The 12,957-nt window shown below is 34.8% G+C and overlaps 1 non-coding gene across 1 annotated transcript; it reads right to left on the bottom strand.

Annotated features, from left to right (window-relative positions):
- Positions 1-12,055: 12,055 nt before the first annotated feature.
- Positions 12,056-12,159, bottom strand: LOC141494570 (U6 spliceosomal RNA). Its single transcript, XR_012470482.1, has one exon. It is a non-coding gene; the product is annotated as a U6 spliceosomal RNA (small nuclear RNA).
- Between the last annotated feature and the right edge of the window lie 798 nt (positions 12,160-12,957).

Below are 12,957 nucleotides of genomic sequence, written 5' to 3'. Positions count from 1 at the left end.
ATGAACTAAACTATGAAAAACCAAGTAGCCAGAGGGATCAAATGGGGAAAAATGTCTGGCTGACTTTTCAATGATCTGATCTCAGCTACAACAGAGGAGTGACAGGATCCTGGAAGCAGTAACTGGGAAGGAAGACAGTCCCAGTGATCCAGATGGGAACTGAACTGGAAGAAGAGCACATCATCAGAGAGGGGAATGCCATGACAACCACAGGAATTGGATTTGAATTGGGGGCTGTGCTAAATCATCAGCCTCATTTTCACTTCCAGAGCCATCTGGGTCCAATGGCCAGATATAGTTCAGGATGACTGGAGATGACCCAGGATGCAGGGCTATCAGGGTTAAGTGATTTTCCCAAGGTCACACAGCCAGTTAGTGTCAAGTGTCTGAGGCTGATTTGAACTCAGGTCCTCTTGACTCCTGGGTTGGCACTCTATCTAGTACATCAACTATGTCTAGAAAAGTCTTACATAAGTCGAAAATGTAGAGCAAAAGGGAAGATTAGGAAGGAATCAGGAGCAGGAGCTGTAGGAAAGAAAATCACCAGAGGTTGGGAAAACTGTCCCACCTCTGTTCTGTAGACATGGATTTTCATATATTGAATTATTTAAGGTACAATTTTTAAAAAGATAATTTCTTTGATTTCTTCAGTGAGGCCATGTTGGGGATAAGAGTCTCCCTTCCTTTCATGGTTAATGGTTTATAAACTACCAAATTTCATTTTCAAAACTATCAGTCTCAAAATAAAATAAAACATACTTTGAAGTTCAAAGAATAAATGAAGTTTAAAGAATAAAAAAAGATGAACATCAAGGCAGCTTCCATCATTTGCATACTTTAGAAATAATATTCTTCTCTTTTCAGCTGATATTCGAAGACAAATGGAACATGAAAGCATTTAGGGTACAATGAATGAGTCTATTGTAAGAAAATTTCTTTACTCATTTATCTCCCCTTCTTTGTTTTCCTGGATTTTGAGGAAACTGAAGGCCTGCAAATTGCAAAAGAATTTTGGTCAAAAGCAGGAGAGGGTTATAAAGAGTCTGAGTCAATGAAAGAATGAAGAGATTTTTGTTTTTGCTTGTGATATTTTTAGCAAGAGCATTTAAAGTCTTTTATAAATACATTATCATGTTTGAGAATTGGGACAGAAAGAAAAGGACTGAGAAATAGAGAGAGGCCATTTATTAAGTCACAAGAAAACAAATGCATATATTCCAGTATGTCAGTCTTTGTAAATTATAATGTAACCATAGAGTATTTTCTAAATAATGACTAAAAATGGCTGAGTGAGGACTCTTAAATATCCTACTTCAAACACCTCAAAATGTTTTTATGTTTTTAAATCTATTTTAAATTACAAATCTGGAGCAGGATAGGACTTCAAAAGCCAAGTAATCTAATCCTCTCATTGTACAGATGAGAAAGTTAAATGATTTTCCTAGGTGGTAAGTATCAGAGGAAAGATTCAAATATAGCACCTCTGACCCCAGAGACAAGACACTTTCATGCCACTCTAACTCCATCAAAGAATATTAAAAGTGTAAGGCACCATAGAAGTCATCTTACCAACTTTCTCATCTCACAGATAAAGAAACTAAACCCTAAAGGTTAAGTAGGCTACTGGCATTAGTTCAGCTGGTGATAGTAAGTGGTAAACTGTTTTGAAATGCTGAATTTAAAGGTATCCTTCAAAAAAAAGCCAAGATGGCAGAGTAAAGGCAGGGACTCACTCAAATCACACCAAATACCTTTAAATAACGACTCTAACCAAATTCTAGAATGAAAGAACCTACAAAGACTGAGTGAAACAATTTTTCAGATCAAGACAACTTGAAAGATTGCGTGAGAAGGGTCTGCTGCACCAAGATGAGAGAGGAGCACAAAGCAACATGGGCCACACCAGAGTGAATGGACCCCAGTAATTTGGAAGAGACAGTGGTATTCACCTAGTTCCTGACAGCATTGGTGATTTCCAGACCTCTCAGTTCAAAGATCACCAAGGACAACTTGAAAGGTCATCAGGATAAGTCTGCTCCATCAGGGAGAGAGTGAAGCACAGTCTAGTGCAGATCTCAACAGTACAGATCATATCCCAGCAGACCAGGAGTAGACCTCTGGAGCCAATGAATTAGCAGAGGCAGCTGCTTCTGGAGCTCCCAGTCCATGGATGGTACAGGGGTCTGTGAGTGGCCACAAACACCCCTTTTTTGCTCTAGAACTGTGAGGAAACTCCCTGCTCCACTGCAGCCATAAGCTCTGTTGCACTGGTGATAGGGAGTCTATATATCTTTCTCCTAAAAGCCTAATAAATAAGAAAGTCCATATGAGTTATCAGCATCATCTTCCATGCAAGAATATAAGCACTTCAACATCAAGTCCCTTGTGATTTGCAACCATCTCTTTGCTATCACTGAGGCAGAATTCTGTTGCTTTGTCCATATTCAGATTTGGATCACAGTCTTGAGTTCCTGGAAGAGTAGCAGAAGAGCAACAGAGCTTATGGCTGCAGTGGAGCAGGGAGTCTTCTTGCAATTCCAGAGTAGAGTGGGTGCTTATGGACACTCACAGGCCAGGGCACGGGTCAGGAGAGTAGAACAAAGCTCTCTTTAGATCATAAGACCTTGAAAGAATTGAAAACTCATGTCCCTAGAAGTATATCTGAAAACAACTGCAAAAATCCCCAAGGTACATTATGTCTTCCATCCTGAAAGCAGAGCCCCATCTTAACAGTTAAAATCAAGTCATAGGTGGGGAAATGAGCAAACAACAGAAGAAAAAAAAATGATCATAGACAGTTACCATGGTCATGAGGAAGATCAAAATATACACCCAGAAGAAGATAACAAAGGCAAAAACTCTACATTCAAAGCCTCTAGGAAACATCTGAATTGGACTCAGGCCATGGAAGAGTTCAAAAAGGATTTTAAAAATCAAGTAAGGCAGAGGAAAAATTGGGAAGATAAAAGAAGGAAATGCAGGAAAATCATGAACATCGAGTCAGCAGCTTAGTATAGGAGATTCAAAAAAATACTTAAGAAAATAAGCTTTTAAAAACCAGACTAGGCCAAAAGGTCCAGAAAGGTCAATGAGGAGAAAAATACCTTAAAAAGCAGAATTGGTCAAAGGGAAAAGGAGATACAAAAATTCACTGAAGAAAATAATTACTTAAAATATGGAATGGAGCTAAGGGAAACTGGTAACTTTGTGAGAAATCAAGGAAACAATAAAATAAAACTAAGAGAATGAAAAATTAGAAGAAAATGTGAAACATTTCATTGGGAAAAAAATAATTGACCTGGAAAACATTTCCAGGAGAGATAATTTAAAAATTGTTAGATCACTGGAAAACCAGGATCCAAAAAAAAGAGTCTCGATATCATCTTTCAAGAAATTATCAAGGAAATTGCTATAATAGTCTGGAAGCAGGGGAAGCTAGGTGGCGTAATAGCTAAAGCACTGGCCTTGGAGTCAGGAGTACCTGGGTTCAAATCCAGTGTCAGACACTTAATAATTCCCTAGCTGTGTGGCCTTGGGCAAGCCACTTAACCCCATTTGCCTTTCAAAAACCTAAAAAAAATAGTCTAGAAGCAGAGGGTAAAATAGAAATTGAAAGACTCTACTGATCATCTCCTGAAAGAGATCCCAAAAATGAAAATTGTCAGGAATATTATAGTAAAATTTCAGAATTCCCAAGTCAAATTGTAATCAGCCAGAAAGAAACAATTCATAATTGAGCCACAATCAAGATAACAATAGAATAAGGGCTCATAGAACTTGGAACATGATATTCCAGAAGGCAGAAAAGCTTGGATTACAACCAAGAATCAACTACCTAGAAAAACTGAACATAGTCTTTCAAGGAAACACATGAACATTCAAAGAAATAGGGGACTTTGAAACATTATTGATAAAACAACCAGAGCTAAACAGAAAATTTGATCTTCAAATACAAGACTCAAGTGAAACATTAAAAGGTAAACAGGAAAGATAGATAATAAGGGACTTAATGATGTTGAACTGTTTTATATTTCTGCATGGGAAGATGACTGATAAATCATATGAACTTTCTCATTTATTAGGGCAATTAGGAGGAGCATATATAGATAAGGCACAGGTAGGAGCTGAATTTGAAGGGTTAACATTTAAAAGATGGAGTTAAGGAGTGAGAGAAATATACTGGAAGAAAGGGAAAGGGGAAGGTAGAATAGGGTAAGTTATTTCACATTAAAAGAGGCAAGAAAAAGCTTTTGCAGTAGAGTGGAAGAGGGTGGGAAGTAAGGACGAGTGAGTGAAACTTAATGTCACTGAAATTGGCTCAGAGAGGGAATAACATACATACTCAGTTGGGTATAGAATTCTATTTTGCCCAAGAAGAAAATAGGAGGGGAAAGGGAAGAGGAGGGCAGAGGTGATAGAAGAGAGGGAAGATTATAAGAGGAGGTAGTCAGATGCAAAATACTTTTTAAAAAGGGACAGGGTGAAAGGAGAGAGAATAAATGGGGGTGAGGGAAATAGGATGGAGGGAAAATACAGTTTGCAATAGTAACTGTGAGAAAAAATATTGAAAGAAATTTCTCTGATAAAGACCTCATTTCTCAAATACAGAGAACTGAGTCAAATTTGTAATATTTTTATTAGAAGAACCATTTTTCTTTTTTGTTGTTTTTTAATTTTATTTTTTTAATTCTCATTTTGTACAATTTTTTTACATTAATAAAATATTCTTGTTTAAGAGTAAACAAAATATGGGGCAGCTAGGTGGCTCAGTGGATAAAGCACTGGCCCTGGAGTCAAGAGTACCTGGGTTCAAATCCAGTCTCAGACACTTAATAATTACCTAGCTGTGTGGCCTTGGGCAAGCCACTTAACTCCATTTGCCTTGCAAAAACCTAAAAAAAAAAGGTTGAAGAGTAAACAAAATATCCCTGCCCCCCATGAATATAGACTTGCTTGGGCAATAAAGGGGAGAGAAAAAAAATTAAAATTAAAAAAAATAATAGTAATAATTGTAGGTATGGCCAGGTGGTGCAATGGATGAAGCACCAGCCCCGGAGCCATGAGCACCCAAGCCCACATCCAGCCCTGTAGACCCAACAGTCACCCAGCCGTGTGACATGCAAGCCACCCGATCCCCACTGCCCTGCAAAAACCAAAAAGAAGAAAAAAAAGATCCAAAATAAAATAAAATAGTAATCATAGTAGGGGTGGCTGGGTGGCAGAAAGAGCATTGGCCCTTGAGCCAGGAGCACCTGGGTCCAAAGCCAGCCTCAGACACCTAAAGATCACCCTGCTATGTGGCCCCAGGCAGGCCACCCAGCCCCAGAACCATTTTTCAATTGATAAATGATCCAAATGTATGAATAATTTTCAGATGAGATTATCAACACTGTCTATTTAAATCATTTAAAAAATGTCCTAATTCATTTCTGATAGAAAAAAATGTGGGTTGGAACAGTTCTGAGGTACTGACTTATACCTATTGGATTCACTAATGGAACAGTAAGAGAAAATGCCAAATGTTGAAAGGGATATAGGAAAATGAGATTAATGCACTATTAGAGGAGTCATGAAATGATACAACAATTCTTTAGAGAAATTTGGGACTATGCCCAAGGGGCTATAAAACCATGCCTATCCCTTGACCTTGCAGTGCCACTATTAGGTCTATAATACAAGAAGAGATGAAAAACAAGAAAAAAAAGGATATGTATATATAAAGTTATTTATAGAAGAACTGGAGATTGGGGGGTGCCATAAGATGGAAAATAGATAAATGAATAAATAAATAAACAAATTGAGATAATGTGATTATGATGAAGTGATATTCTGTTATAATGATGAACAGGATGCTCTCAATAACACATTTTACATGAGCAGATGTAATGGGAAATGTACTATAAATCAAGTAATACAATGTTTTAGGATGATCAACTGTGAATGACTTAGTTTTTCTCAGCAATATTATGACCTAAGTTAACTTATGGCAAATGAATGACTTATGGCAAAGAAAACTATCCATATCAAAGAGAACTGATGGTATGTTTACTCTTACAACATGATTATTGTGATAATGATTTTTCATTGTTTTCATGACTACATAGTTATAATTTGCTTTCTAAACAAGAGGGATTAGGGTGGGCAAAAGGGAGAGAATTCAGAATTCAAGGTTTTAATAGTGAATATTGAAACTTGCTTTTGCATAAAACCAAAGAAAATAAAATAACATTTTTTAAAAAAACAAAATAATTTGAACATACTATCTATCACAGGAAAGATTGAGAATGTTTTTTCTTGCTACAAGGGCATATTTTCTTTTTTTTGCACAATTGATATTTTCTTTTTCCAATTACATGTTATGAAAGTTTTTCAACATTTATCCACATGCAATTGCATACATAATTTCCTTCTATTTTCCCTTCCCACTCATCTCCCCTCAACAGCCACAGCAAGGTGAATATTGTACCTAAACATTTGTGTTTAACATGTTTACACATTTGTCATTTTCTGTATGAGGGATTAGGACTCAGGGAAAAGAGGGGTAGCAAGGTCACGCAGTGAATAGAGCACCAGTTCTGGAGTCAGGAGGACCTGAGTTCAAATTCAGCCTTAGACACTTAATTGTCTAACTGTGACCTTGGGCAAGTCACTTGACCCCATTGACTTAAAGAAATGATTTTTTTTTTAAAAAGGACTAAGGTAAAAGAAAGAAAACCATGAGATAGGAAAGAAAAATACAGAAATTTTTAAAAATGTTATTGTATAGCTCATTCAGATTCTGTAGGTTTTTCTTTGCTTTATTTTGTTTTTCTATCTCTGAATGTGGATAGCATTGTCTATAATAGGTCTCCTAGTGTTGTCCTAGGTCTGAACTGCTGAGGGGAGTTACATCCATCAAGGTTGATCAACTCACAGTATTGCTGTTAATGTGTACATTGTTCTCTTGGTTCTGCTTCCTTCACTCAGCATCAGTTCCTGTAATTTGTCCCTTGTTTCTCTAGAGTCCGACCATTTGTGATTTCTCATAAAACAATAGCACTAAAGGGCATATACAAAACTTAGTTTAAAATTGGTGATCCTAGTGTTATTTTCATACTCAAGAAATGCAGACTGTTTTCCAAAATTGCATATTATCTCTATATGTTTACCAGTATGCTCAGTAAACTATATGTTTAGTAGTATGCTAGCTAATGAGGGCCCAACACCAGGGACACAATGTGCTTAGTGAACTGGCTCCTGAATATGCATATTGAAGGGATTTGTTCTTCACTTTGGGGCATGTGCACATTAACTTTCTATTAACTTTCTCATTCATTGACTTGACTTTTTTCCTCTTTCCTGACAGAATGATTGAATCAGGAGGAAATAATTGTTTAAGCCTTTGGATGGGAAAAATAGGCCACTGATAGGAAGAGTGATTAGCACCCTAATACTTTTTAATCAGTTAGAATTACTTAGTTTTTACAAAGGTATATTTACTGAAAAGAAAGTAAAAAACTAAAGGACAAACATTTCCTTTCAAGGGAGGAAAGTGGGGAAAAGTGGAGGAAAGCACTTCTTTTACTACTCCTTTGTCCTTGGGGAAGAATGGGTTTAGATTTAAAGCCATATCTAAAAAGCATTCAATCTCACTGTTTACTTTACAGTATGTAATGGTTAATGTATAGGATGGCTCTCTTGCTTACAGGAAACATGTATTTTAGCTGTAGGTTTGTAACTGCTAAATTGGATCCTGAGTACTTCTCTTCAACCATTTTTTTAGTTAAAAGTATTTTATTTTTTCCAATTAGATACAAAAATAGTTCTTAACATCCATTTTTATAATATTTTGAGTTCCAAATTTTTCTCCTCTCTCCTTACATAGCAAGCATATATAGGTTATACATATACAATCATGTTACACATATTTCCACATTAGTCATTTTGTAAAAGAAGAATCAGAAGAAAAGGGAAAAATGAGAAAGAAAAAACAAAAAAAAAGTGAAAATAGTCTTCTTTGCTCTGCATTCAGACTCTATAATTTTTCTGTGGATTTGGATGGCATTTTTTATAATTTCTATAATTTCTCTCAGTATTGTCCTCTATCCCTGAACTGTTGATAGGAGCTACTTCTACCATAGTGGATCATTTCACAATGTTATTGTTATTGTGTTCTTCTGCTTCTGCTCACTTCACTCAGGATCAGCTCATGCTAGTCTTCCCAGACTTTTCTGAAATCAACTTGATCTTCATTTCTTCTATCACAATAGTATTCCATTACTTTCATATACCGCAACTTGTTTGGTCATTCCCCTCAATTTTCAAGTCTTTGCCACAACAAAAAAAAAAGTTGCTACAAATATTTTTGTATTTGGGTGTCCTTTCCCCCTTTTTATGATCTTGTTGGGATACAGACCAAGTAATGGTACTGTTGGATCAAAAGGTATGCACAATGTGATAGCCTTTGGGCATAGTTCCAAATTGCTCTCCAGAATGGTTGAATCAGTTCACAATATTACCAACAAAAACTTAATGTTTCATTTTCCCCTCATCTTCTCCAGAATTTGTCATTTCCCTTTCCTTTCACATTAGCCAATCTGATGGGTGTGAGATAAGTACCTCAGAGTTATTTTAATTTGATTTTTCTAATCTAGAAAGCACTTTTTCTTAAGACTATAGTTTTAATTTCTTCATCTGAAAACTGCCTGCTCATATCCTCTGATCATTTGTCAATTGGGGAATGACTTGTATTTTTACAAATTTGAGTTGGTTGTCTATATATTCAAGAAATAAGGACTTTATCAGAAACATTAGCTGTAAAAATTGTTTTCCAGATTTCTGCTTTTCTTCTAATCTTGAATGCATTGGTTTTGTTTTGTGCAAAACCTTTTTAATTTATTGTAATCAAAATGATCCATTCTGCATTTCATAATGTTCTCTGTTACCAATGACTTGTCATTATAAATACTTAGTTCAGAATGATTAAAAATGGCTTTTATTTATATATCTTTGCAAAGATGGATCCCTTAAAAATTTTAAAAGAAAAATTAATAAATAGAAAAAATAAAGACAGACCTCTTCTCTTAAGGACAGAATGTCCTGAATCACAGCAATGTTGGGCCTTATATGTATTTTAAAAGACTTGTTCCTCCTCATTTGTGCCAATCATTGACCAAGGTCACAGTCTAATTGATATATTCACTCCTTTACGTTTTCCCACTCTGCTCATCAGACTAATAAGCTCAGGGGAGTGAACAGTAACCTCCCTGAGTAGGTACAAAGGACAATAACACAGACCCTTGGTCAACTCCTGACTAACTGCAAAGTTATTCCTTTAATCACCTTTCCTTTTGTCTAACTCTCCCCTTCCTGTAAAAAGGCTAGCATCTTTCAGATACCACAAAGAACAGACATCCTGGCTTTTGTAATATATTATCCTCATAAATATCTGTGAGATTCTGGCAATACCCTCTCATCTTTGTGGATTCTTTCCCACATTCTCTATCTCTTGTTTGGTCATAAATTCCTCTCTTCTCCATATATCTGACAGGTAAACTATTTTTTGCTCTCCTACTTTACTTATGGTATCACATGTCTAAGTTATATAGCCATTTTGAACTTATCTTGGTATATATATGAGACATTTGTCTATACCTAGTTTCTATCATACTATTTTCCAGTTTTTCCAGCAACTTTTGTCAGATAATGAGTTCCTATCCCAGAAACTGGAGTCTTTGGGTTTATCAAATAGTAGATTAGTCATTTAGTCATTTTTATACTTTTGTACCTAATCTATTCCACTCTATTTCTTAGTCAGTACCAAATAGTTCTGATGATTGTTGCTTTGTAATAAAATTTTAGATCTAGATCACTTTCCTTTGCATTTTTTTAATGATTCCCTTGATATTATTGACTTTCTTTTCTTCCAAATGAATTTTGGTATTATTTTTTCTAGCGCTCTATAAAATAATTTTTGGTATGACGCTGAATAAGTAAATTAATTTAGGTAGACTTATCATGTTTATTATATTAGTTTGGCCTACCTGAAATTTTTCCAGTTGTTTAGATTTGATTTTATTTGTGTGAAAAGTGTTTTGTAATTCGGTTCATATAATTCCTGGATTGTCTAGGTGGGTGGGTGCCCACTATTTTATACTATCTACACAGTTATTTTAAATGAAATTTCCTCTTTCTACCTCTTGATACTGAGTTTTGTGGGTAGACAGTAGACATAGTGATGATGTATGTGGATTTATTTCATATCCTGTAACTGTGCTAAAGTTTCTAATTATTTCAAGAAATTTTTTAGTTGGTTCTCTAAGTTTCTCTAGGTATACTATAATAAGCATCTGCAAAGAGTGGTAACATATCTAGAACAACATTAAATAATAGTGTTAATGGTCATCTTTCTTTCATCCATCATTTTATTGGGAAAAATTCTAGCTTATCCTCAATCCAAATAATGTTTGCTGATGGTTTTAGATAGATAATGCTTATCATTTTAAGAGCACTCCCTTTATTCCTATACTCTCAAAGTTATTAATTAATAGGAATGGATGCTTCTACTTTGCTAAAAGCTTCTTCAGAATCTATTGAAATAATCATATGATTTCTGTTAATTTTGCTATTGATATTGTTACTTAAGCAGATAGTTTTCCTAGTTTTGAGCCAGTCTCACATTCCTAATATATATAAAGCCCCACCTGATCATAATGTATTATCTTGTAAACTTCTTGCTAATATTTTATTTGAAATTTTTGCATCAATATTCATAAGGGAAATTGGTCTATAATTTTCTTTCTCTGTTTTGGATCTTCCTGGTTTAGGTATCAGCATCATGTATGTGTCATAAAAGGAATTTTGTTGGACTTCTTCCTCATCTATTTTTCCAAATAGTTTACATAGTAAAGGTATTAATAGTTCATTAAATGTTTGATAGAATTCACTTATAAATTCATCTGACCCTGTAGATTTTTTTCCTTAGGGAGTTCATTGATGACTTGTTCAAGGTCTTTTTTCTAAAATGGGGTTAAGAATGTTTTTTCTTCTGTGAATCTAGGTTAATTTATATTTTGTAAATATTCATTTAATTTAGATTGCTAGATGTCTTTGCAGTTGGGTAAAATAGCTCTGAATTATTGCTCTAATTTCTTCTTCATTGGTAACAAATTCACCCTCTTGATTCTTGTTACTGTTAATTTGGTTTCCTCTTTCTTTTTTTTTAAATCAAATTTTAAAAAAGCTTTCTCTATTTATTGTTTTTTTAATAAGACCAGATCTTAGTTTTATTTATTAGTTCAATAGTTTTCTTAGTTTCCATTTTACTACTTCTCCTTTGATTTCAGAATTCTAATTTGATATTTAATAAGGGATTTTTATTTTGTTCTTTTTCCTGACTTTTTTAGTTGCATGTACAATTTATTTATCCTCCTTTTCTCTAGTTTATTCTCATAAACCCTCAGAGATATAAAATTTCCCTTAGGAAATGTTTTGGCTACATCCCATAAATTTTGATATATTGTCTCATCCTTTCCTTGATAAAATTATGATTGTTTCTATGATTTGTTGTTTTATCTTCTTGATGATTAAATTATTTTGTTTATAATTACTTTTAATCCATCTTTTTCATCACCTTTTTTTACGTGTAATTCTGATAGCATCATGATTTTAAAAGGATAAATTTAAAATATCTGCCTTTCTGCATCCAATTGTGAGGTTTTATATTGTGGTCAATTTTAGTGTAAGTGCTATGTTTCATTGAGGAAAAGGTATATTTCAAAATAAAATAAAGTTCTTAAAAAAGAAAAAAAGATCTATTTCTATCCACATTCAATTTTCATTTGTTTGTTTGTTTGTTTGTTTAGGTTTTTGCAAGGCAAATGGGGTTAAGTGGCTTGCCCAAGGCCACACAGCTAGGTAATTATTAAGTGTCTGAGACCAGATTTGAACCCAGGTACTCCTGACTCCAAGGCCAGTGCTTTATCCACTATACCACCTAGCCGCCCCCCACATTCAATTTTCTCTAGAGGTCTATCATTTCTAATTTTTCTAAAATTCTATTCACCATCTTAACTTCAGAAATATGGAAAGCTTCATGAATTTGTATATCATCTTGGTGCAGGGACTGTGCTAATTTTTGTATTATTCCAATTTTAGCACATGTACTCCTGAAACAAGCATCTTTTCAACCTTTCAAAGCTCATGACCTTTCAAAGCTTCAACAATTCAAAGGCTGTAATTATCTCTAACAATCCTTCATCTAAGCAATGAAAAGGACATAGAAGAGGCAAAGAGCTGAGATGCCATATTTTTAGCCTGGTAAGGGGGAAAATAAGCAGCTGACATCAACACTGTTGCTATCTCTGCTGCAACTTTCTACTTCTGCCATAGGCTTTTATTTTTGGTGGAGTGGAGGATTGAGTCTCCTTGTCTTGACCAGACTAAAAATGTAGTATGACCACTAAGAAGTTTAATTCTACTAATTGGCACAGAAGTTTTACCTACTCTGTTTTTTCTAGTCTAGTCTGGTGGCCCTGTGCCCGTTGGTGTCAATCTCAGTTCAGTCTTAGTTAATCCTTGGTTAGCCCTACTGTAGCTTAAAATTCCAAGCATATACTACCCATTGGGCCCCAGCCTCTTCAACAGGAATTACTGTAGGTACCACCCCACTCAGAGGTTTAAGTTATTATGTCCTTGATCAAACACATCTAGGATGGAAAGAGAATAGGATCAAATAACTTTATAAGGTTACTGAGTTCTGACTCAGAAGCCTTTGTCACAGGGTAAGCAGACAGCAAACAATTATTAAATAATTGCTCTAAAAAGGAAAAAGGGACCTCCATCATGCAGGCTCATTAATCTTATATGCTCCTAAAACTAGTCTCAGTAATCAGTCCCCAATTATACTCTTCAGATTCTATTTTATTTCTAGTTTTTTCTTTTATTTTCTTATATTCTCTAAATACTTGTCCATTTTAA

The sequence above is a fragment of the Macrotis lagotis genome, chromosome 7 (genome assembly GCF_037893015.1).
Source record: "Macrotis lagotis isolate mMagLag1 chromosome 7, bilby.v1.9.chrom.fasta, whole genome shotgun sequence".
NCBI lineage: Eukaryota > Metazoa > Chordata > Mammalia > Peramelemorphia > Peramelidae > Macrotis > Macrotis lagotis.
This window is presented reverse-complemented; position numbering and strand designations above follow the sequence as displayed.